The sequence below is a fragment of the Talpa occidentalis genome, unplaced genomic scaffold (assembly GCF_014898055.3).
Source record: "Talpa occidentalis isolate TD23 unplaced genomic scaffold, MPIMG_talOcc4v2.1 talOcc4.4, whole genome shotgun sequence".
NCBI classification, from domain to species: domain Eukaryota; kingdom Metazoa; phylum Chordata; class Mammalia; order Eulipotyphla; family Talpidae; genus Talpa; species Talpa occidentalis.
In genome coordinates, this window is record NW_023604295.1 from 72,990,027 (window position 1) to 73,017,004 (window position 26,978).

At 36.3% G+C, this 26,978-nt stretch overlaps 1 protein-coding gene across 1 annotated transcript in view; it reads left to right on the forward strand.

Annotated features, from left to right (window-relative positions):
* Positions 1 to 13,385: 13,385 nt before the first annotated feature.
* Positions 13,386 to 26,978, forward strand: part of ROBO1 (roundabout guidance receptor 1) — a 912,258-nt gene continuing 898,665 nt past the window's right edge. Inside the window, exon 1 of the mRNA XM_037525700.2 lies at positions 13,386 to 13,564. The gene's annotated coding sequence lies outside the window, so the exon portion shown is untranslated. The remainder of the gene's footprint in view (positions 13,565 to 26,978) is intronic.

A 26,978-nucleotide genomic window follows, 5' to 3' on the forward strand; every position in this document is an offset into this window, starting at 1 on the left:
GAATCTCTACTTGTCTTAGGCACATGGTTCTTTCCATGGTGCCAAACTACTGACTCAATACCCATTAAAACTACTGACTCATTTTTGGGCATTTGGGTTGTTTCCATAGCTTAGCTATTGTAAATAATGTTGCTATAAACTTAGGGGTGCAGGTGCCCTTTTGAATTAATGTTTCTGTGTCCTTTTAAATACCTAGGTGTGAAGTTGCAGGATCATATGGAATCTCTGTCTTTAGTAGGTCAAGAAATCTCCACACAGCTTTCCATAGTGGTTAGAACATTTTGCACTCCCACCAGCAGTGCAGGAGAGTTCCTTTTTCTCTATATCCTCGCCAACATTTGTTGTTGCTAGTTTTTTTAATATGTGCCATTCTCACTGGTATAAGATGGTATCTCATGGTAGTTTAGATTTGCATTTCCCTGATTACAAGTGATGTTGAACATTTTTTCATATGCCTGTTGGCCATTTGTATTTCCTCTTTGGAGAAGTTCCTTTTTTGCTCTTCTGCCCATTTTTTGACTGGAATATTTTCTTTGTTTTTTTTTAGTCTCATCAGCTCTTTGTAGATTTTTGTGATCAGTCCTTTATCATTAGTGTTGTGTGCAAAAATTTTCTCCTAGTCGGTGGGGTTTCTCTTTATCTTGGTTATTGTCTCTTTTGCTGTGCAGAAGCTCTTTAATTTGATGTAATCCCAAAAATAGATGACTGGATCAAGAAGATGTTGTATTATATTTCACAATGGAATATTACTCAACAATCAAAACGATAAACTCATGAAATTTGCAGCAAAATGGATGGAGCTGGAAGGGATCATGCTGAGCGAAATAAGCGAGAAAGAAAAAGAAAAATACTGGATGGTCTCACTCATAGCAGGAATTTAGAAAATCTAAATAAGGGACCAATGAAAAGACTAATTAATACAAAGTAAAAATCACAATCAACAAGCAACTATAAACCAGAGACACACTACGGGGATGGGAAGAGGAGAGGAAGGACTAGGGTCAAAATAAGGAGGGTGCAATTGTATGGGGCATATAACCAAAATGAAAATGCATACATCATGCAAAAATGAAAAATGATATAAGAATTATATAAAATAAAATAATTCATAAAAAAAGAAACTACTGACTCATTACTCATACCCAAGTTGGGTTATGTGGTACCAGATTCAAAGGAAGATTGCAAAAGAACCAAGAAACACCTTTTTCTTCCATATATAGTTGAGTGGCTGTTCCTCTCTAGTGAGGAGGGTGAAGCATTTCATCAGCATCAGTGAAACTCTAAAATTGAAAGGAGCTTTTCTTTCTGTCACAGTTCTTAATTCTGTTATTTCACACTTTCTTGAAAAAATGAGACTCACATCCTTATGCACAAATGAGTTGTCGTCTTGCCAGATTCCTCAAAAATCAAACCATGATATAATTAAGAAACTACGTATGGTTGTATTTTGGCAAGTTAGAAACTGAGATTCACGCTAAATAAATTAGAATTACTAAAGGGAAAAATCAGGCTACTTTTTCCTGCCTTTGAAATAGAATTTGGCAGATGAGAATTGTCAGATATTGGAAGTTCTGCACTACTAAATGTGACTGTTTTTCTTCTAAGTAGTGTTAAATATCACTAACTCTGCTATATAGCTTATGCTGATTGTAGTGGCTGCCCTTCCAGTTTTTTGGCCTGAGTTTATTAAGCTTTCTGAAACTTTAGGTCAAAATTAGAAAATACATTTATCTGCTTGTATCCAATTCTGTTTAACTAATGACTATTTTCCTACTTTTCATTTCTCTTATCATAATAAAATAATTTGAAGAAAATTCCACATTTTACTCATCCTGTCCGTATGAATCAAGAAAAAAAGGTAAAATCTGTGTGAAGTCAAAACCTTTTTTAAAAAGAATGCCCGAAGACTACCTTACTATTTATGGAACAAACGGTGCTTGATAGTGCTTTTTATTGCCTCATTTAGAATTGCTAGTATAAGTCAAAGACAGCCCTAACACCTTTGAGAAATGGAGTCATTTTAAAGTCATGCTATAATAATAAAGCATTGTAATATGTGTTAAACCATCCACATGATCACAGTTCAGTCCCCTTTATATAGATCTTATATGGTATAAAACAGCAAGCATAACCAAAAGTATCAGAAAATGAGATTGTACAGTAGTTATAAAATTGCAAATGTAAATTAAATTAAATCACCATACTGTATTGCTGGGGCTGTATTCAACATACTGCATTTTAAAACTTTTTATAATATTGCATATTAAAAGTGGGATGTGCCCTCAGAGCATATTTTATATATAAAACATTGAAAAATCATTTCTTTTTTAAAATAAATGCTCAGGGACAGGTTTGTGAAAGAAGGTCATATTATTTTAAGGGCTATTTTTGCTATTCATAAAACAAAGAAATATATTTGGGAGCAGTGGAAACACACTGTGCAAGTTTGAAACATAGATATTTGAAAATTATATGTATTTCCTTCACCAAATCTTACTAACATTTATAATATGTATTATTTTAAGAAGTATTTTTCAATCTGTAGGAATCAGTTACTAAACATCACTAGCCCTACCTGTAATCTTTCTACCTGTGATCTTTTAAATCACATCATAAATAAGTGCAAGCATTTGCAAGATTACTGAACAAAAATTGGAAAATTTCCATTTCTTACTAGTTACGTGTTCTATATCAGAGATACCCAGTAGAATTTTCCATGATGTTAGAAATAATCACTTCGTGGTCTGATACTACAAACTCTAGCTACATGTGACTACTGAGCTCTTAAATTAGTGTGATTTCATTAATTAATCTTATTTAATTATTGGGTACAGACTCATGGCCCTTCAAGGCTTAGCCTTTTCTGTGTGTGTCAGGGATTAGCCTTTATTGTGATCAACATATCTCATCCTGTTTTTCTCAGCTATCAAAATTTTACATATATTTCAGATAAGAATGTTTGATTCTAAAGAGAGTGTGATGTATAATTAAAATAAAATATTATTTCTTCATAGTTTGGATTTTTCTTACAGAGCTAGTAAGTTCCTGTTACTTGGCAATGCCAAAGTGATTTCAGTATTGTGCTCAAATCCTCCTTTGAAGTCAGAGATATGGGGCTTGCAATACTCATGTCAGAAGCAAACCATTTGTTGTTGCCTGTGTTATCCCATGAGCTTTCAATTCTTCTTGAAATAGACTTTTATAGGGTAGGAATAAAAAGTGTGTGTGAAGGTAGCCTTGTTCTGTCAATGTCTTAGAGCAGGAACACCTCACACCAATAATGAAGTGAGAAAAAAGTTAGGAACTCATATAGGGAGCTTCAGAAGAAATGCTTTCTGACAGAATATTGTGATGGGTATTCTGACTGCCTTGGGGATTATACTGTAAGGATAGGGAAGAAGAAAATCTTAGCAAGTCAATTTATTCAGGAACTTTTAGAAGAGTGCTTAACAAATGCCTTGTTGAAATTCATATAAATATAAGTTTTTTTCTAGATTCAACATACATTCAAGAGATGTCTGCCCCAGTTTTTGTTTTTGTTTTTTCCTCTAGTGTGTATATATGTGTATGTGTACAGTGGGTGTGTGTGTGTACGAGAATATTTTCAAGAGTGAGACTTTTGATTGCAATGAAAGGATGATATAAACAACCCCTAACCACACTTTCAATATTGGCATCAAGATCTTTGGGTTTAAAAGGAAACCACAGTACAATGTGTAGAAGATATTCTGTAGTGAAAGTCTACTTTAATTCTTCCAACATCTAACTGTATTATATTTTTTGTAATATAAAATCTATTCTAAAAGATCTTAAATGAGTTAAGATTTCAACCATATAACCAATTTAATGATGAAAACTGGGACTACTTGCATAATGAACATAACACAAGTGGTAAAAGTAAGTGAAAGAAAAATGTGTAGGAACACAAGAATCAAATAAGACATGTACTACTATCCCAGTTCATTTTCATGGATTGCTCATTTCCCTTCGTTACAGGAAACCACACTTAGAAGCCACTGGCATCTAAGTACAGTAATGAAGAATCTGAGATAACCCAATTCCATCTTACTCTCTCACTCCTTCATTTCTGCTCACCCCTGTCATATGGCTTAACATTTAGTTCGTGTGACTGTGTGCACATTTTCATTTAACACATTTTATTAACAATTAAAAACTTTATTAAAATATAATTCATAACCCTGTAAATTAGGAAGAAATATAATTCCCACTAATTGAAACTAAAACTTCAAAGATTATTTTCCACTTTTCAGAATGAATACAGACTATGAATATAAAAATGAGGTTCATCAGTCCTTATTCTGTACATAATTTGAAAAATAACTTATTTTCTGCTTTCAACTATATTATTATTTTTTAAAGATTTATTTATTTTTATACAAGAACTGGGGTACAGGTCAGATGTGTGGGAGGGTGAGAGGATTCACCGGAGACAGAGTGGGGAACAGAACAGACAGACTGAAGAAATACACTGCTGAGGGGAGCAGCAGGTGAGACAGGAGAGGTCTGCTGCACCATGTGGGACTCTAACTTGCCGGCCGGGATTGAACCCGCGCTGCAAAGGCTGCAGACAGCTTTACAGTGCGGCGCTCAACTGCCTGCACCACAAAGGAGGCCCCAATCAACTATATTATTAACAAAAATGGGATATCTGTTGTCTGCTGAATATGGGGAGATAGTAGATCTATTTGTACTTTTTCATATGACACACTGGAAATAAAAACATTGATTTTTTTTTTTCAAATTTGCGGAATAGGTACATTGTTTAAATTTTCTATTTGGACATATAATTTGATAGTCATGCTTACACAACAGTGTAACTATGAGATACTCATGAAGCCTCAGGGACTAATTTAAAGGCCAATACACAGTTATGAATGAAGAACAACCTGTAAAATAGAAGTCAGTTAAATGTAGCAATATGAAAATATGATCAGTTTGTTTTAGCCACACTCCAGCATCTGAATCAAAAAGTTGAGAACATTGAAATAGTTTTTTCAGAAAGCCTAGCACTTTGATTCATTTTAAACTCTCCTATGAATTGTTATGAAGATTAAGAGTGGACTTACGTGAAGTAGTTAGAAGACTGCTTGATACATATTAAGTGCCATCCAGCATTAGCTGTTGTCATTTTCTCTTGGAATTATGCTGGCTAGTCAAATGTTTGTATGTTCCCATTCTCCTTTCAGATGGCAAAACTATCAAATTATAGCTAGCTTACAACCATAAAAGACACAAAATACCAATTTTTCAGTCAAATATATAATATAATACACAGGAAATTAAATGATTTCTGTACCTTGCCAACCTGCTTATAATTTTATATTAATTTGTGATGATGAATTTCAATGGGTTAGATACAAACCATGCTCAGTTCTTTGTTTTAAATAATAGGCCAACATGAAAATGTATTTAAATGAAATTGAGACTTTATAAAGATAAATCAGATATCAACTCTCCGACCAGCAGAGAGGAGGAAACAACAAACCAAAACAACCGACAAGAACAAACGACGCAGCAAGCGGGACTGTGAGCGGAAAGGAACTATTGCAGCCACCACACCCCGTGAACGGGAGCTGAGGCGAACCCTGCAGGATCCGCCGCGGCGGTGAGCGAACGGCTCCGGGCGCCATTAGAGAAGAACAAAGACCCCGGGAGACACGCACACAGCCCGGGCTGCCGGTAAGCCTGCGCGGGAAACGCGGCGCGCCTGGCGCGCTTGAAAAGCAAGTGCAGACCGGGATCGCGGCTGCCCAGGTCCCCGCGCCTGTGACCTAGGCTTGCGGGGAGACGACCTAGGCTTGCGGGGAGACGCACGGAGGTCCTCACTGAGGTGAAGGTCCCTCCCTGAGTAAGCAGGAACCAGGCGCCCAGGCACGGGAGCCGGGTGCAAAAGGCGCCATTCCCGCGCCACTGAACTGGGCTACAGCCCGCGTCCTGGACCTGAGGGCTTTGAACTGAGACCCGGGGCACGAAAATTCGGGGCGTGGTTTCTCCACGACGGTGGGGCACAAGGCAGACACAGCACCCCAAAGCTGTTGAGGTGTACCCTACCATTCCCGCTCTGTTCTCTGTCCCACGGGGTGGGGGGAGGCGAAAAACAGCCCCCCAAGGACAATAGGAGAGATCTCTGGCGCCACCTAGCGACCAGAAAAAAAAAAGTCACTAACACCCTATAAAACAGGACATTTCTTAAGTCTGCTTGAAAAGGGCAGAAGGTTTCTGGAGGACCCAGTGGCCAGCCGGGAAGTTATTCCACGCCAGGCCCCTTCCGACCAGCAGTCTGAGCCCACAGAGGGAGCAGGCACCCACGTCCGGGGCAGACCGGGTGCGCAGAAGAGTGTGCCTGAAACCGGAGGCGCAGGGACTGCATCCTGCTTCGCCATTTGAGAACAGGGACATTTCTTCAGTAAAAACTGCCTAAAACCAGCAGAAAGCTCCCCCAGAAGACAGAGATGGCTCCTGGAAGAGCCAGAGGGGAGCGGAGAAGTTCACCCAAGATGTCAGTCAGTCCGAGCAACACAGTGTCCCAACGCATACGACAAATTAGAAAACAGACAGTAGGGAGTAGAAGAACCACACGCAACCTAAAAACTCCTCAGGAAAGAAGCACACCACAAAAAGAAAACCACTCCCCAGATTGCAACGACAGCAACTTGGAAGAACTTCTGAGCCTTCCAGAAAGAGAATTTAAAATTGCCATGATTAAAAAAGTGATAGATCAGAAGAAGGAAATTGAGTCCCTAAAGAGGGAAGTAAGAGAAATGCAGGAGATCAAAGAATTAATGGAGGAACTATAGAACTCTGGGAAAAGCAATGAAAGCAGAATAGATGAAATGGAAGAACGAATAAGTAATCTTGAAGACACAGAAATAAAAAGAACCAAAACAGAAAAGGAAAGAGAAGTACGAAGGAAAAAGAATGAAGAAAGACTTCGGGAACTATCTGACTCCATGAGGAAAGGAAATATAAGAGTTATAGGAATTCCAGAAGGAGAGGAGAGAGATGTAGGAACAGAGAAAATATTCATGGATATAATTGAAGAGAACTTCCCAAATGAGAAGAAGGAGCTGAAAATTGATATACAAGAAGCAAGAAGAACACCAAACTTCCACGACGAAAGGAAAAACACAGCAAGACACATAATAGTAAAGCTCCCAAGAATCCAGGACAAGGAAAAAATAATGAAGCTGACAAGAGGGAAGAAACAGATAACATTCAAAGGAAAACCAATCAGGCTAACATCAGACTTCTCTGAAGAAACACTACGGGCAAGGAGAGAGTGGAGGGACATAGTCAACAGACTCCAAGAAAACAGATGCCAACCAAGAATACTCTATCCCGCAAAGCTCTCTTTCCTCCATGAAGAAAGAATATGGACCTTCCCAGACAAAGAGAAACTCCGGAATTTCATTGCGACTAAACCCCCACTCCAAAAAATACTACAAGGAATCCTAAAGCCAGAACCTCAGAGGGACGAATAACAACGAAAGAAGACCGAAAAAAAAAAAAGTTATTAAAAGAATAAATAAATAAAATCAAAGGAAAGACAAACATAATGGCAAATACAGATGCTAACATATCAATATTAACTCTAAATGTAAATGGACTAAACTCTTCAATAAAAAGACACAGAGTTGCAGCCTGGATTAAGAAACAAAACCCAACCTTTTGCTGTCTCCAGGAAACACATTTAGCTACAAAAGATAAAAATAGGCTCAAAGTCAAAGGATGGAAAACAATCCTACAAGCAAATGGGCCAAAAAAGAAAGCAGGAACAGCTATACTTATATCAGATAAAACAGACTTCAAACTCAAAAAAATAAAAAGAGACCCCAATGGTCACTACATTATGATTAAGGGGACAATACTTCAAGAAGAAATAACACTCATTAACATATACTCACCAAACGAAAGAGCACCAAAATATATCAGACAACTGTTGTCCTCTCTGAAAACAGACATCAGAGAAAACACATATGTAGTGGGAGACTTCAACACACCACTATCAACAATGGATAGATCAACAAGACAAAAAATAAGTAAAGAAACTAAAGCTCTAAATAAGGACCTAGAGCAATTGGGCTTAACAGACATCTATAGAACACTAAACCCAAAAAAAACGGAGTACACATTTTTCTCAAGCGCACACGGATCATTCTCCAGGATCGATCACATACTGGGGCACAAGACAAACATCAACAGATACACCAAGATTGAAATCATACCAACCATCTTTTCTGACCACGAAGGCATCAAACTAGAAATAAATCATAAAAAGAAGGCAAGGAACTATCCTACCTCATGGAGATTAAAAGCCACACTACTGGAAGACCACTGGACTAACGAGGAGATCAAAGAAGAAATTAAAAAATTCTTTGAATTGAATGACAAGGAGGACACCAATATCCTAAATGTATGGGATGCAGCAAAAGCAGTAATAAGAGGAAAATATATAGCAATAGAAGCTCGCATCAAAAAACAAGAAAGAACTCAAAGAAACAACCTAATCTCGAAGCTCAAAGATCTAGAAAAAGAACAACAAAAAAACCCCAGAACCAGTAGAAGAAAAGAAATAATAAAAACCAAAGCAGAAATAAATGAAATTGAAACTAAAAAAACAATCCAAAAGATAAATGAAACCAAGAGCTGGTTCTTTGAAAAAATAAATAAAATAGACAAACCCCTAGCCAGGCTCACAAAGGAAAAAAGGGAGAAAGCACAAATACACAGAATCATAAATGAAAGAGGAGAAATCACAACGGACACAGCAGAAATCAAAAGAATAATCAGTAACTACTATGAACAGTTATATGGAAACAAGTTCAACAATCTAGAGGAGATGGACAAATTCCTACAACTCTACAATCACCCAAAGCTAGATAAAGAAGAAATAGAACACCTAAACAGACCAATTACAATTAGTGAAATTGAAATGGTAATCAAAAACCTCCCCAAAAACAAAAGCCCAGGACCTGATGGATTTACAAATGAATTCTACCAAACATTCAGAGACGAATTAGTGCCTATCCTTCACAAACTCTTCCAAAAAATTGAGAAGGAAGGGACAATACCAAACACGTTCTATGAAGCCAATATTACACTAATACCAAAACCGAATAAGGACAACACAAAAAAGGAAAACTATAGGCCAATCTCCCTAATGAACACTGATGCAAAAATCCTCAATAAAATTTTAGCTATCAGAATCCAACAATGTATCCATAAGATAATTCACCACGACCAAGTTGGATTCATTCCAGGGGCACAAGGATGGTTTAACATCCGAAAATCAATCAACGTTATCCAACACATCAACAAAAAGAAATATAAAAACCATATGATAATATCAATAGATGCTGAGAAAGCTTTCGACAAAGTGCAACACCCATTCATGATAAAAGCCCTTGAAATTCTTGGGATACAAGGAACATACCTCAACATCATAAAGGCCATCTATGACAAGCCAACAGCCAGTATCATTCTCAATGGTGAAAAGCTGAAAGCAATTCCATTAAGATCTGGAACAAGACAAGGATGTCCACTCTCACCACTGCTTTTCAATATAATACTGGAAGTCCTAGGCAGAGCAATAAGACAAGAGAAAGACATCCAAGGAATCCAAATAGGAAAAGAAGAAGTCAAACTATCACTATTTGCGGATGATATGATAATATACATAGAGAACCCCAAAATCTCCACAGAAAAACTAATTCAACTCATCAATCAATTCAGTAAAGTGGCAGGATACAAAATCAACACGCAAAAGTCAGTAGCCTTCCTATACACAAACAATAAATCTGAAGAAGAAGAAATCAAAAAAACCACCCCTTTTATTATCGAAACAAAAAAATCAAATATTTGGGAATAAATCTAACAAAAGAGGTAAAGGACCTATACAAAGAAAACTATAAAACACTGTTAAAAGAAATAGAAGAAGACACAAAGAAATGGAAAGACATCCCCTGCTCATGGATTGGAAGAGTAAACATTATTAAAATGGCCATCCTACCAAAAGCAATATACAGATTCAATGCTATTCCAATCAAAATCTCAATGGCATTCTTCAAAGAAATAGAACAATTATTGATGAAATTCATATGGAATCACCAAAAACCCCGAATAGCCAAAGCTCTCCTGAAAAAAAAAGAAGGAAATGGAGGCATCACACTCCCAGACTTCAAACTATACTACAAAGCCATAATCATCAAAACTGCATGGTATTGGAACAAGAACAGACATACAGACCAATGGAATCGAATAGAAAATCCAGAAATAAACCCACAGATTTATGGTCAACTAATCTTTGACAAAGGAGCAAAGACTATGCATTGGAGCAAAGAAAGTTTGTTCAATAAATGGTGCTGGGAAAACTGGGTCGCTACATGCAAAAGAATGAAGCTTGACCACTACCTCACACCATACACAAAAATCAACTCAAAATGGATTAAAGAACTAGACATAAGACCTGAAACCATAAAATACATAGAAGGAAATATAGGCGAAACACTACGGGATTTGCACATCAAAGACATCTTTACAGACACATCACCCAAAGCAGTGATAGTGAAGAGAAAGATAAACAGCTGGGACTACATCAAATTAAAGAGCTTCTGCACAGCAAAAGAGACAATAACAAAAACAAAGAGAAACCCCACCAACTGGGAGAACATTTTTGCACCCAACACTAATGATAAAGGACTGATCACAAAAATCTGCAAAGAGCTGATGAGACTCAGCAACAACAAAGAAAATAATCCAGTCAAAAAATGGGCAGAAGAGCTAAAAAGAAACTTCTCTGAAGAGGAAATGAAAATGGCCAACAGACATATGAAAAAATGTTCAACATCACTTGTAATCAGGGAAATGCAAATCAAAACTACCATGAGATACCATCTCACACCAGTGAGAATGGCACATATTAAAAAAACTAGCAACAACAAATGTTGGCGAGGATGTGGAGAAAAAGGAACTCTTGTGCACTGTTGGTGGGAGTGCAAACTGGTCCAACCACTATGGAGAGCTGTGTGGAGATTTCTGGACCTACTAAACATAGAGCTTCCATATGATCCAGCAATTCCACTCCTAGGTATTTACCCAAAGGACACAGAAACATCAATTCCAAAGAGCACCTGCACTCCTATGTTTATAGCAGCACTGTTTACAATAGCTAAGCTTTGGAAACAACCCAAATGCCCAAAAATAGATGACTGGATCAAGAAGATGTGGTACATATATACCATGGAATATTACTCAGCATTCAAAAAAGATAAACACATGCAATTTGCAGCAACATGGATGGCGCTGGAAGGGATCATGCTCAGCGAAATAAGCCAAAAAGAAAAGAAAAATACCGGATGGTCTCACTCATAGCAGGAATCTAGAAAACTTAAATAAGGGACCAGGAAAATGAATATAAGAAAGTGAAAATCAAAATCAACAAAAAAACTATGAACCAGAGACACTTTTTGGGGGGTGGGGGGCGGGAGGGGAAGGATTGGGGTCAGAATGGGGCGTTTGCAATTGTATGGGGGAATATAAAAATAAAATTTAATATTTAAAAAAAAAAAAAAAAAAAAAAAAATAAATCAGATATCAACAATAAAACAATTCTCAAAAGAAGTTAATCCTTTCCAAATCATTTTTTTCTCCAGATTATAAAAGAAATTACTTGATTCTCAAAGACAGAATCTTGGATAGTGAGATATGGTATTTTGATGAGTGAATTAGGAGTATTGATTGTTGACAGTGTTAACCAAAACTAACAATTCAGTGGGTAACTATTTCCTGGTCCCAACTCAGTGAGGGGCACAGCCAAAACTCAGGATGTGGCTTGTCTGGTTGAGTGAAGAAACTGCCCAGGAAGAATGCCTCAAGAAGAGGGAAGGTGGTGGAGGGGAGGTAAGAACAGGACTCCAGTGGGTTTCTCATCTACCTACCGATGCATCCTGGCAGCTCCCTTGCCCTGGTCCTGTTCTCCCACTTTGTTCTCAGGCTACTGGAGATATTCTTGACCATTAGAAACTGAACTCTTTTTCCAGGCACTGTTGCCACTTTTCATGACACTTCTTGTGTGCATGCCCTGAACCTGTGCATGGTAGGGCTATGCATTGTTTTTTTTGGCAAAGAGGTATAGATATTTCAGAAAGCAATCTGGTGCAGTAAATCATGGAATGATCATAGCTATTAGCAACAACTTCTATCTCCCCAACCCTAAATTCTGGTTCTGATTTGGAATTCGGTAATATTCCAAACCTTTATTCAGACTCACTTCTTCTTAGCAATGACTAGACATATTACTAAAATGGAGCAGCAGATGAGACAGGGATCAAACTCAGGCGGTAGTGGTGACAGCACTGCCCCTAGGGCACCAGGGAGGCCCTGCTTTGAGCTATGGGTAGAAGGAATTGCACAAATAATATCCCAGAGGCAGAAGCTATGCCTGTTTCCAGAGTTGAATGGGGTAGAGTAAGGTTCCCTTTCAGTGTTCTGGCTAAAGAAATAGATAGGAAAATTGGTAAATATGAAAATAGTGCCTCTGCATTAGATTTAAGCTGCCTTACCTACCCCAATAGCTCTCTATCCTTTTTCATAGGAAATAATAAGTTACATTTTTGGGGCGGGATGGTGGGAGCCTTTTTTTTAAATGGTAAAAATTATGCAGGGCAACATTGACACATTGGGGAACATTTAGATTCTTTAAGTACATAAATATTTGAAATCATAAAAAAATGCTCCTTTTTTTTCTTTATAGTCATTTATGGGACTGTGACTCTATTTACTTGATGCCAAAACAGTGGGTAAATTTGTTTTACTTAGCGGAAAATCTGGTTAATTAAACAACAACAACAACAAATCCAAAGTTTTTTTTTTTTTTAGGTAAATATCATTAAGATATCATACCTTTTCAGGGGTCTCCCTGGTGGTGTAGGGGTTAAGCACCGCACTATGAAGCAATTTGCAGCCTCTGCAGCACAAGTTTGATCCCCAGTTGGCCAGGGAGCAACCCACCTGGTGAAGCAGACCTCTCCTGTCTCACCTGCTGCACCCCTCAGCAGTATATTTCCGTCAGTTTGCCTGTTCTGTTCCCCGCTCTGTCTCTAGTGAATCCTCTCACCCCCTGCATCTCTGGCCTGTACCCCAGCTCTTGTATGCATAAATAAATAAATCTTTAAAAAAAAAAGGTTACCTTTTCTATATAATCTGTCATCTGTAATGACAGTCTCTGCCAATCCATTCTGACACAACACTGCCTTCCCTTGCCTAGGCCACTACCTGCTTGAATATGAGTGTTTTTTTGTACCCATGGCAACACTTTCACACCTCACATCAGGCTCATTGTTAGTATAGCAGGAGGTTGTACAGAACTCAAAATGATCATGTCTCACAAGACATAAGACTAAAAATTAAAGTGGTTCAAGGCACTATCTTGAACAATGTAGGAATCTAAATTATTCTCAACACATTTTGTGTTGAAGAGGTGTCTGCAGACCATGTAGCATGGCTAATCAAGAAAATACAGCCCAGGTTTCCAAACTATCAAATTGTGAGCATGTTTATCTAACAGTTTAATTGTCTATTGAGGTTTGTCTATACTTGATGTATATATTTGTTTTCAAATTTTGTAAAGAATTCATTATTAGGCTAACTGATCAATATTGTGCCACGTACATTCAGCATAAATGTGATTTAGCTTCATGATTCTGTTTAGTTTTATATCCTCTGGGACTTCTATTACACAGCCACTTCTATAATGACAGTAAATATTCAACATCCTGGGGATGACAGACATGTCTGAGGGCTGTAAAATATCATGTTCAATGAGAAGGTCCCTCTCTTGGGAGCGCAGAACATGTGAGTATGCATTTGAACAGATAGCCTGAGTGGAGGTGAATTTATTTTAGAAATTAAAAGCTATTTAAATTCATTTTTAGTTTTCCAGCTTCTTAAAGTGTCATGTTTATCCAAATTCAGTTTCATCAATAAACAATTAATTGAGGATAAATTAGGGACAACTAAAAAATAGATGCAGCTTAACTTCATTGCCCAGCAGAAAAATAAAGTATCTTAACAAACACAGGTATCAAGTTTTCAATTAAAGATGATTTTATAATATAGTGAGTCAAAAATAAATACCATGTAATTTTTTCTGTTACTGAGCAGGCAATCCTTAATGTCAAGTATGTTTACAAGATCCTAATTATATTCTTGAATTTATATTATTCTTCCTCTGAATTTTGAGCTTATAAATCCATCAGCTGAAGTAAGCACTGGTATTCAATGGGTCACATAAAGCCCAAGAGAGGAAAAGGTCATAAAAGTTTAAATTTTTCAGGTCACTTGTAATACTTAATATTCTTAACATTATGAATATATACTTGATCTAACAATACATAGAAGGATATTTGTTTTAAGAAATATAAAATATAATAACTGTAACAATGGGCAAAGGAAATCTTTGTTTTCCATGTAGTAAAATCATGCCAGTTTTCAATGTCCACTGTAGAAAAGTCACCTTTAGGTTCCACTGTGTATTTTTTTTGTAATGGCACTTGTTAAAAAGAAAGGTAATGATAAAATTAATTGCAATATTCTGAATTATATGTTAAGGAAATTGCTATCTGGATCACAACGAGGACAACCAGTGTAATGGAATTTTGAGCACTGATGGGGATTAATAGTAGTGATGCTTCATATAAAAAGTTTGATTTATCTTTTTGATGTGCTGCCAAATAAAATGCAGTTAACAAAGCACTATCTTATTTCAGAAGTCAGTATTTTTCAGGACTATTTCTTGATTTTATCCTTCATCAATAATATGTTTTTCTTTTAGTGGTGTGTTTTCAGTCTTGAAACATGTATTAATACTGATATGAATAAAAACAGTAGTGTTAAGTGATCCACAAGAAAGCAACCAGACAGACAACAGATCAAAGGTGCCCACTGCACTGCCCTAGAAATGTGTCCCCAGTGGACAGGAAGTGAGGTAGTTTGTCAAGGAGTCATCAGGCTGAGGTGGTCAACAGCAGTATGATAGGGTCATCGGTTAAGAAGTCCATTAATGCAGGCCAGGTGTGTTTCACAGATGGTGGGAAGACTGACATAGGAGATGATATTCATGATCTGGTTATGGAAAAGCAACTGAGACTCATAGGTGACTGTTCATGAATGAAACACTTGAGGGAACCACTAGAAAAATCTGTGGCTGACAGCAGGGGTCATTGATATCTGTGGAGGACAGAGGAGACCCAAGACTAGTTTTGTTTAGAATTTTAGAAAATAATCTAATGACAGTTATCCATGTTTATTATTTCAGTAATAATATACAAAAGTATATATTATAGACGTATGCCTCTTTTTCAATAAGCATGTGATTTTTAGCAACCTATGACTGTAGAGCACTTAACATATATTACTCTGATCTGTATGATATATAGAAGCCTATATTTTATTCACAAATGAATCCATGAAATAGTTGTTGAGTGTGATATAGTAAGGTTCCTGAGAAGGTACTGGTTGCTGTCAAATATAAATTCTGGTGAAGAGCCCAAATATGCCTTTTTCTCTCAGTACAATTGTACTGAGAGAAAAATTTAGTACAGTAACAGATTGCTTTTGAATGCACTTGGTTAGTCAAACTCCAAGTTATAGCATCCTCACTGTGGCCACACTGCTCAGTGATCTTGAGCTCTTTCTCTGAGATGACTTCCCCCTTCCCCTACTTAACAGTTTTTGTTTAGCATTTACTACATACCCATGATGCAGATAGGTAAAATGTTCATGAACCATGCATTAAAGACAATTCAGATAGTACTATTTGTTCCAACATGCACTGAGTCAATTAGGATGTTACTCAAAGTATTTTTTTTTAAAGATTTATACAAGAACCAAGGTACAGGCTAGATGTGTGGGGGGTGAGGGGATTCCCCAGAGCCAGAGGGGGGAACAGAATAGACAGAGCGACTGAAATACACTGCTGAAGGGAGCAGCGGGCGTGACAGGAGAGGTCTGCTGTGCCATGTGGGACCCTCGCCGGTGGCCGGGGATCGAACCGGTGCTGCAGAGGCTGTGAACAGCTTCCCAGCATGATGCTCAACCGCCTGCACCACCTGGGGAAGCCCTCAAAGTACTTTTTATTTAATGGTTTCGATGAACTTATGTGTCGAGACAGAACTATCTACACAAAATGTACAAAATGCTGTGCACAAAATTACTCCTGTTCTTTTTGCTTCCTATGCTTTTTTTGCACTGTTTTTCTTTTGCTTTTATACTTATGGAATTAGCTGCTAATGTCCTGCCAAAGTCTTAATGATCCCATCATGAAAAACAGATAATTATGCTTCCTTCTGATATTTTCAGTGTTTTATCATTTTATTCTCTGTACCTCTTTTTCAATAAGCATGTTATTTTGGCCAACATATGACTGGAGAACACTTAACATATATGAATTAGGGCCTCCCCGGTGGCGCAGCAATTGAGCTCTGGGTTGCGAAGCTGCCCGCAGCCTCTGCAGCGCTGGTTCGATCCCCGGCTGCTCCCCGGCCACCGGTGGAGGGTCCCACATGGCGCACAGACCTCTCCTGCCACTGTTCCCCTCAACAGTGTATTTTGTCACTCTGCCTGTTCTGCCCCCCGCTCTGGCTCTGGTGAATTCTCACACCCTCCCGCACTTCTGACTGTGCCCAGTGCTTGTATAAATGAATAAATAAATCTTTAAAAAAAAATGCTTGAATTATATGTTGTTGTTATTATTACTATTATTATTATCTAACTTTGCTAGTTAACTATTAAATTTGTAAACAGTAAAAGCAGACTGTCAAATGCTAGAGTATGAAATTTTTTCAGACAGAGTCAGAGATAATTTCTCAAAGCTAATGCAATTTGAGTAAGATGTTAAAGACAGTTAATAGGCAGCTTAACTTAAATAGGCAAAGAGGATATGAACTGGTTATCTTTGACAAAAGACATATTAGTAGGAAATAACCAGGGATTAAAAAAGAGGACACTGAAGGGGATAAAGTATGTTTGATGGGTGAAGTGTTCATGTGGAAAAGTAACAGCAAATAAATGTAGATACATGCAACAGAGTCTGATTATTGAGATCTTTGAACAGTCACATTTAGAACACAGGGTGAGTATTTAAATTCCACTATAGGGCCTCCCAGGTGGCGCAGCGGTTGAGCGCTGGGTTGCGAAGCTGCCTGCGGCCTCTGCAGCGCCAGTTCGATCCCCGGCTGCTCCCCGGCCACCAGAGAAGGGTCCCACGTGGCGTGCAGACCTCCCCTGCCGCCCGCTGCTCCCCTCAGCAGTGTACTTCGGTCCTTCTGCCTGCTCTGCTCCCCGCTCTGGCTCTGGTGAATTCTCTCATCCCTCCCGCGCTTCTGACTGTACCCAGTGCATGCATAAACAAACAAATAAACAAACAAATAAATAAATAAATAATACATGCCTCTTAAAAAAATTAAAAAAAAATTTAAAAAATTCCACTGTAAAGGGTTTTAAAGAAAAAAAATTACATTCTGAAGTCATGTTTTTCTGAAGATTTTCCTTATGGAACTGATATATTTTGATAGAGATAGAGTATAAAAAAGTTCATTTAAAATCATATATAAAAATGTCCACATGAACTTCATTCATAAAAATCAATAACTTGAAAAAAATCATGAATGCCCCTCTATAGGAAAAATGTATATCCTTGTGATGGTCTATTTTGTAATGATTAAAGTATAACAACATACCATTATGTCAAATGAATTACATAGACGTACCATTATGAGGCACAAATTATGCATGCTTTAGTTTACTGAAGTTCATGAAAAGTCAAATTTGTTTCAATGTGAGAAATCAAAAAAGTGATTTTCTCAGATACATTTGGTGACTGAAAAGCAATAGGAGGAAAATTTCTGAATGTAGGAACTAGTTTATATCTTGATCAAGGTGATGGTTTAAAAGGATATACGTGTAAAACTTAATGAGCTGTATAATTAAGATCAGTGTACATTGAGTATGTTTTACTCAAAGACATAAAATAATCCATCCTTATTATAGTTCCGGAATAGATAAATGGTAGCAACCATAGGAAAAGAGGAAGCCATTGGGAGGTAATTTAAATTCCTCTAAATTTAAACTGTGAATAGATTTATGGTGAAAATAACTAGAAGCTTGAAAAATAATTTGGGGATAGATAGGAGTCAGTGGTGTTTAGAAATGAAGAATACATAGGGGGCGTGATGAAAACCAAGTTAAATCAGTAGAAAATAGTGGCAGTTGGATTTTATGAAAGGTCTGGCAAAGGTGAGATAGTCCTCAGGATTGAGTCTGGGACCCTGGATAAGAGGTTTGGGAAGACAGGAGAAGCAATGTATTTAGGAGAAAAATGAGGAAGGGGTCTGATTAATCAAGATTCCAATTTTAAACAAGTTAAATTTTAGGAGTCTTTGAGACAGGCATGGAAAGATGTCAACTAATCATTTAGGTCCTTGGATCTGGACTTTGTGATAGCAGACTCAACACAGAAATTGTATTTATGGAGGAAGTTTTCTAAAAATTTCTCTGAAAAGGGAACGACCCATGATTTTCTTTTCTAGATACTTCCATTGTTAAGAGTAAGTTAGAGAAAGATGAGAAGTCTACAAAGGACTACCTAAAATATAGAGGTGAGAGAATAGGAGGAAAGTCAAGAATAGATAGCAAAACAGAGACCCCCAGGACCTGGACTTTCCAAAATAACAGGCAGTAAACTGTGCTTAATATTTCTGACAGTTGTTCCTTAGCATGAAGGAGATTAGTAGGAAAAATATCAGCACTCTGATAGAAGTCAGGTTGGAACAGTAAGAAAAGTGAAGAGAAATGAAGGCAGTAGAGAGAGTGATTGCATTTAATTCCTCTGTCTTATATTTGGTTGCTCTGTAATATTTCACTACTTTAGAAAATGAGAGACTTTCAAGTCCTTTAATTCCATGTGTAGATATGGACACATAAAATAATCTCCTTTGTAGTTCAAGTAGTTACCGTATTCTACTTTGAATAAGAAAGGCTATAAGAGATTATTTTCCTTCTACTTCTATAGCTGTTTTTTTTTTCTCCACCACCCTCGCCCCATCCTCTAGCCTGATTAGACTTTTTGCCTTTGTTCTCAAACTAATCTAAAATAGAGGCATCTTAAGGACAAAAAAAAAAAAATAGGATGGCAAACTGAGACAGTGTGTGGAGCAATGTGAAAGCAATGAAAAGGAGACAAAATTGCCTCTGCCAAAGAGTCATCGTCTTATCTTTCAGAAGAAAATGGTTATTTAAAGAACAAGCCCTATGTGAGGAACCCTGTTGTCTATTACTTGCAGATATGTAGTGACCTTTATTCAGTGGACGAACCACTGTTCTGATTATTCCTTGGTAATGGAGTGCATTGTTGTTATTATGTGTTGATGTGTTCCTCTTGACTTTATCTGCTATCCTTTTATACAAGTTGCAGCTGGACCAAGAAGAATCATCTGGGGGAATTGGGGAAAATGTTAGATACCTTACCATGTATGTTATTCTCTGGATGTTTTGTTTACACGGACCATTTTCCTCCCATATTTGATTCCCTTCAGATCTCCACAATTAGGCATTCAATGGGAAGCATGCCAATCAGATGCCTTTTTAAAGATGGGGAGATCTCTGCTTTAGGTCAATCTGATTTGTCTTGTGATGTTTTAATCACTAATGGTTAACCTCCTTGGTGATGAGGGGATTCTTACCATTGGATAGCGAGGGTTGCTAAACAATTGCCATTCAACACCAAGCAGAGGAGATCAACAGCGGTTTATTACTCACATATACTACTTGTAGCCTTGGGGAAGAGGACCTCATGCAGCACACAAAGACACGTGGGGGTTGTATTTTTTTTTTTAATGGAATGAATGACCATAGACTATAGGATACTGGCTTGGTACTATCAAGGCACTAGGTTTCCTCCTGGCTCCCCCAGTAATTTTTAAGTGGTTTGTTTGAGTAGTTGCATGGGTTGACTGGGTAATCAAACCCATTCTCAGGCATGAACAGGAATTGTGCCTGATGCCTTGGATAAGGAAGATTGTTTGGATAAGGGGCTTTTTGCACAGGAGAAGTGTGGCGAGGAACACTTGTGGTTAGATCATCTGAGGCCATCCTGATTATACCCCATGTCAAGGTAGCATATGCTATTGAGCCTTAATTTTAGGCTTCATACTACATATGGCGACATGGAATAGCAAGTAAAAGGCAGGGATATGGCAGGGAAACACATTCAGAAGTAATCAAGCATCTAGTTGTGTGTGCACACACCTATATTTGAAGAGGAAAAGTCATGCATTTATGAATACTATCTTTAGTAAGATAGTTGAACCAAATTCTAACATCCCCAAAGATTAAAAGTTTGTTTTTTCCAGCATAATGGGTATCAGCAATATAATTGCACAAGTCATGCCTAAAGAAATCAACCCTCCAAAAATTCTAAATATATATATATATATATATATATATATATATATTATTTTCAGCAGACTGTTTTAGAAGGGTTGTGGTGAGAAGTTGTTTGTGTGGCTGTAATTGATTTTATGTTGAAATTTCAGCTCCTTTGTTAAAATAATAAATTATTTCTGTAGGATAGTTGGTAAGATTCCATTAGCCAAATTAATTAAATTAATTTATAATTCCACTGCTTTTCCCTCCTGATACATTGAATGGTCAGGTCTTTCTGGGTGGCCTTCATACCAACTCAGCTGGTGTGTGGCTAGTAATTAGGTATTTATCAGAGTCTTGCTGAAAAGGCATGAGACAGTTATCTGACACAATTATCTTTGAAAATTGAATCCTCCATTTCTGGTCCTGCTGAGGACATTCAAAGGAGCACTGAGTGGTTTAAAGCTAAATGCCTTTCAAAAACCCTTCCTTTCTTGAATGGATGCAATACAATTGCCTGTCACAAATTTCCCCCCCATTTCTCATGCACAGGCTTTTGTGTGTGAATCTTTTTGTTGTAAGTCTTTGTGCATGTTGACATATTAAAATTACTTTTGACCTGCTCTTCTGTTACTTCATTAATGTCTTTCTTACTAGAGCCTAAAATTTAATGCTTGCCTCTTTGCCCCCTCTCTGTAGCTATATCTTCATAAACTAACTCAACAAAAGTGAAGGCAGTTGCTCAGATTGACTAGGCTGTGGATAATGATATTTCTAAAGCAGTTTACTCTTAAGCAATCTAAAAATTTGCAGCTCATTTAAGTATTAATGTGAAATCTACTTGCAGCTTGGAAATTAATTTTGAGCTTTAATATGAATAGCTATAAAAAGCATTGTTATTTAGGCACTACGAAAGTCAAACCCCAAGTAATAGATTTTAATTTAAATGTCACATCCACTTAGAAATGATGTTGTGACTCATCTCCCAATAGAGTTGAACCAATTTTAGGTTTCCACACACATTCAAAGCAGTGTGTTTAAAATAAATTTGTTTGGAAAATAAAAGCCAATAGCATGAAGACTAGTACATTTGTCTGGTTGATATTGGTAAGTAATAATGTACCAGTAAGCTTTCTGTCTTTTCAGTACCATGATTTCTTGCCCAATATAATGGTAATCTTCATAGATATATAAACGTCTTGCATATTATAGTTTTTGTGTTTGTGTTTCCATCTTCTTGTAAATCCATTAGTTCAGATACATATAGCTGTGATCATATCACTGTGTTCATTTATCCATCCACACATTCAACCAATATTTATTGTTTGCTACATGGCAGGTATGGTGCTAGAATTGTGGACAATTGCAGTGGTGACCTCTATAGACTCATGGTCTCCAAGCTTTCCCACTTCCTGTCCTTGATTAACAGATTTTTGTCTTAGATACAGCATTTGTTCAATTCATTCTTTTGCTTGCACATCTTATTTGTACAAGAAGCCCTTGACATTTGGTCCTCATTATATTTTGTCAGCCACCTCTCTAGGCACAGTCTCACACTTATATATCATTTGAAATCCCATCCAAACAAAACTATCTATTGTTCTTCAAGTCAGCACACTTATCATTGTTGACTTTGTGTTTTTGTTTGGAATCCCTTTACTTTCCAATCCCAAACACTTCTGCCTTGATCAACAACTACCCTAAATTTTAGATCTGTGTGAAATGTTTAATTCTGTAATGAACAATTTCCAATGTGCCTGATGTCTGGTTGCTTTGTTCTCTTGTTCTCTCTTTGATCTTATAGAACACCACCTTTTTTTTTTTTTTAACTTATCTGGGTCTGCTTCCCTGCCATATGATAAACTTTTCTTAGATAGTGACATTGTCCTGGTGCCCTATTTGTTTATGAATCTTAGAGTGAAACATAATAGATTCCCAAAGAAATAATATTAAGTGAAGTATTGACACAAGTATAGTCATTTTAATATAATTTTGGTATATTCTTATTTTTTGAGACAGTAATGTAATACTGACATCACTCCATGATGTATGTGTGTGTGTGTGTGTGTGCATAGCATGCCATCTGATATATCTAGTATTTGTATTTCTTGAGGCTTAAAATTAACACAGCTTGCATTTGTCACCATTAACTTTGGAGTAGCTGGCTCTTACTAAAGTCTTGGTCCCTAAGTGAAAAATAAGTCACCTGATACTCCTTTTCAATTAGATTAAGCAGAGAGAGAAGGGAATGGTCATGGCAGCTTTCCTGAGATGTGTTCAGAGATAACTAACCTCACTGGCTATACAATTGGCTTATTGTTAATTCCAGGGATTGCTGGCAGAACACGCTTGCTAAATCAACAGAGCAGTTTCTCTCATTTTCTCTCATCCTGTGTGTTTTCTCTCTCTCCACTCTCTATTGCACTACAATTTTTTCCTCTCTACCTAAGTGTCAAACTAGACCAGCTTCACATGTAACCTTTCTTTGACCGAGCCAATGCCCAGACAACTTTATTATTCTGTTCTCAGTGCTAAGATAAATCTAACTTATTCGAGGCAACGTTTTCTTTAGAACAATGAGGCTATTGATGTTTATTCCATGTTACCTTACTTGAAAGAAGTTATTGTGCAGAAAAATATGTCTGCAATAGCCTTCATTTTCAGCTAGGATGACCAAACATCATGTGTCCCACTAATTTTCATCAGAATGATGAAATGAAAAATATGATTGAAGGTCAAGTGGGCATTGAATTCATCTGACTGAGCTAGTGTGAGCACAGCATTTTGAAAATTGCTTTTGTTTGAAAATTGCTTTCTTTTTGTCATTGTGTACATGAGTATACTTTTAAGGAACTATCTTTGTGAATTTGAGCATTCATTTTGAAAAGAGTGCCTGATGGAGTTTTCATTTTATCTACAAAATAAGAATAAGAAATAAAAAAAAAACTTGTGATAGAATTTTATTAAATTTTTACATCCTATATGTTCACATGTATTTTTACATTAAATTAACTTATAATCTCTTTATTCCCAATTCAATCCCACTACTATATAAAGAATATGATTTTTTAACAAGTCTTAAAACGACATTGCCTGAGGCAGCCCTATAATTAAGGTGAAAAGAAGATAGAATCTTCATTTTGTTGTCTTTACTTTTGTCTTTATGTTAGTAATACTAATGAACTTCACTATGTTTAGGGTAAAAAAGTGATTTGAGTCTTTCCACATTTGCTGCTGTGCTTTCTCTCCCCCACCCCCTTAGGATTTGTGAGTTTAATTTCCCATTGATTCTTTAATGGTTGTGGTAGCTCAGTAGAGAAACTGGTGTTTATCTTCATCATGCCCCGTGGATAGCACATTATGTTTATTTTTACACATAACTGCTTTCCCATCATATTGATAACACAGTCTAGTCAGTGGTTGAAAACCATCTTACTGTCTTATTGATTTTATATTTTAATCTTAACATGCATGTATGAATTCTTGGAATGCATTACATTAAAATATTTAATCCAGAAAACATGCTAGCTTTGCTTTCAGCCACTGAAGTGCCACTTCAACATGCTGAAAAGAGATCAAACATTAAGCAGAACTTTTAATTTAACTGTTTTCAGGAGTCTTGTGGCGCTTTATTTGAACATGCCAACCATGTTTTGAATATTCCATGTGCAGTGTTTTAAGAGCCATCCTATGCTTCTGCTTCTCATTTAGTAGCAACAAAATAATTATTTGCCCATTCTTTGTGATGGTTCTCCTAAAACTCTAACACAATAAAATATCTAGTATAAAAACCAGGTGATGTTCAGTCTTACTGCTAGTGGGTAATATTTCTCTTTCACAAATATTAACCAGTCACACTGTGTTGCCTTTGAACACTCCAGTCAGTATAATGTAAAAAACAGCTATAAATTCAAACTTTTGGAAGTCCTGAGAAATAGAGCAGATCCATTGCATTAATATTAGTTTTGTATGTGGCAAAATGTTTATTCTTACCTTAGCTCATTTGGGAAGTTATAGCTAAATATCTAGGTATCTAATAAACAGCATAATTTTATTTCTTATGGTTCTGGAGGCTAGCAGTTTCAAGATCAAGTTTCTGGCAGAGTCAGTGAATGATGAGAGTCCGTTTCCCTGGTTCTCCTTGTAGAGAATGTTGTCATGGACGAAATGACTAGGTCACTCTTTGCAGGTCATCTCATAAGGACACAAATCACATTCATGAAGCAGCATCCATATGACCTAATCACTTCCCAAACATCTCTGCTCCAATACAGTCTCAGTGGGGACTGGTTTCAGCACTTAAATTTTGAGGGAATAGTTCGATCTTTGGCACTTACCTTTTCTGAATTTGGTATATGTTGAATTCTGAAGGAGTGCATATCTCAGATTACTTTTCTTTTATCTGATTATTAATTAATGGCAACATATCTGTCTAAATGTGACTAATAAATGGACTACATTAAGTGAACTGACAAATTAAGTTAAAAAATTAGTTTCTTCAGTTCTTTAATCTGATTTAATAAGTCTGCTCAGTACATTTTGGACACAGAATAAGTGTCTCAAATGATCTCATTCTTTATATACAGTTAGAGGTTTACCACTATGCCCCAGGTTTTCTCACAGTCATTTAAAATGTTGTATTTCCTGGAAATACGATGAGAATTAATTAGTCTTTTGTGAAATGAGTGGAGACATAATTGGACATAGGGCCCGTGATCCATCCAAATGAAACTGATATGTGAATAATAATGTAGCTGTGACTTCATATACACAATTTTCAAGAAATTGGATGACAAACCACTGAGAATCTTGCTAATTTCCTCATTTCTGCTACCCTTGATTAACTACATATACATTTTTACAGGTTTGTCTTTGTCTTGTCTTTGTTCATGTATTTTTTTTCAGTATTGATTTCAAATCTATTTTTTTAAAGTCTTTGTTCTTAGTTTCTTTTTTCCTTTATTTTTTCCTTTTAAAAATCCAAATAAAAAAATAAAAATAAATTGGAGTCATCAATTTGATAATGTCACATTATCAAGGACTTTAAATAAGTTGGGGTTTAAAATAATTTCATAATATTTAACTAAATGTGTAGTCCTTGCCTATTACTTAGAAAAGGATTTGCTAAGTATATGCAAAGTTAAATGTATTATAAATTATATGGCAAGTGTTTAAAACATTTATATATATATATATATACATATCTTTATAAGTAATGTTTTAATCAATGTATCCCTAAATATGTACTTTAAGTAATATGTTTCTGTAAGTAGTATGTTATTTTCAAATAATACAAACTTTGTAGTTGATGTGACAGTATTCTAACTTAACAAGATCTTAAATGGTAATTTGCTTTGTTTGCCTTTTTTATTTGAAAGCATTAAGCCTGCATTTTTTAGAAAGTATTATACAAATCTGACTCATTATTTCAAATACGTTTACATTATTTCAAATAAGGTTACATTAAATGTAACCTCCAACTAAACAGAAGCAATAATGTTTCTTAATATAGTTAACTGTACAGTAATAGCATATTATTATTGTAGAGAACTCTAAAGTAGATTAGCCTGTCATCAAAAAGGAAAAAATCACATACACAAGCTTGTGTGTACTTCTTATTGAATTTTCTGTACCCAAATTTTCTGTATGGATATATTTGGCCAATATTGATATATTTGGAATCCAATCCAATTTTATCTATTGATATATTTGGAAACAACAACATTTTTAGTTTTATTTAGTTTTGTTGCTATTGATTATTAGTGCTACTGTGCTTCACCAAATATATTAATTTTAAAAGCATTTAAAATTTTTAATTATGGCTCTTACATAAACTAATTTCTGCATTCTTAATTTTTAAAACATCCATAAATTTGCAAATACATAACTGAATAGAGATTTTCAATTTTTGGTGATTGATTTCCCTTCTATGAGTGCTAGGAGACTCCTTCTATTTTAGTAGATGAAACTTTAGACCATTTCATTTATGAAAAGGAAAATATCACCTTATTAAATAATTGCTGACTGGCTCACCTGTTATATGTAAAGTCCAAAATAAGGTTGACCTTTTCTGACCATTCATTTCAGTTTTTAGGAATATTACTCCACTAGTAAGTGGAGCTCTTTTTTTTTTTTTAATCTAGAGTAAGACAGAGATAAATCACAGTTATTGATTTTGTTGTGATGTTGAACATTTATAACTTTCTCAGTGTTAGACTCACTAGATGATACTCAGTTAAAAATGAAACTAAATAAGATGAAAGACTGTAACATCTTGGCTCATCAGAGTCCTTTACTTTCCCAACAGAAAGGAAAGGAGGGAAGAAGGGAAAGAGGGAAAGAGAGAGAGAGAGAGAGAGAATAAGGTTTGATAATAAAAATTATTTGATGAATATTAACACTAAACTTTTATGGGATATGAGTTATATGAGTTTTTGTAGATATTAGATATTAGCCTGTTCTCAGATTTATGAAATGTAAATATTTTCTCCCATTCAGTAAGATGAATTTTTGTTTTGTGATAGTTTCTTTCTCTATGC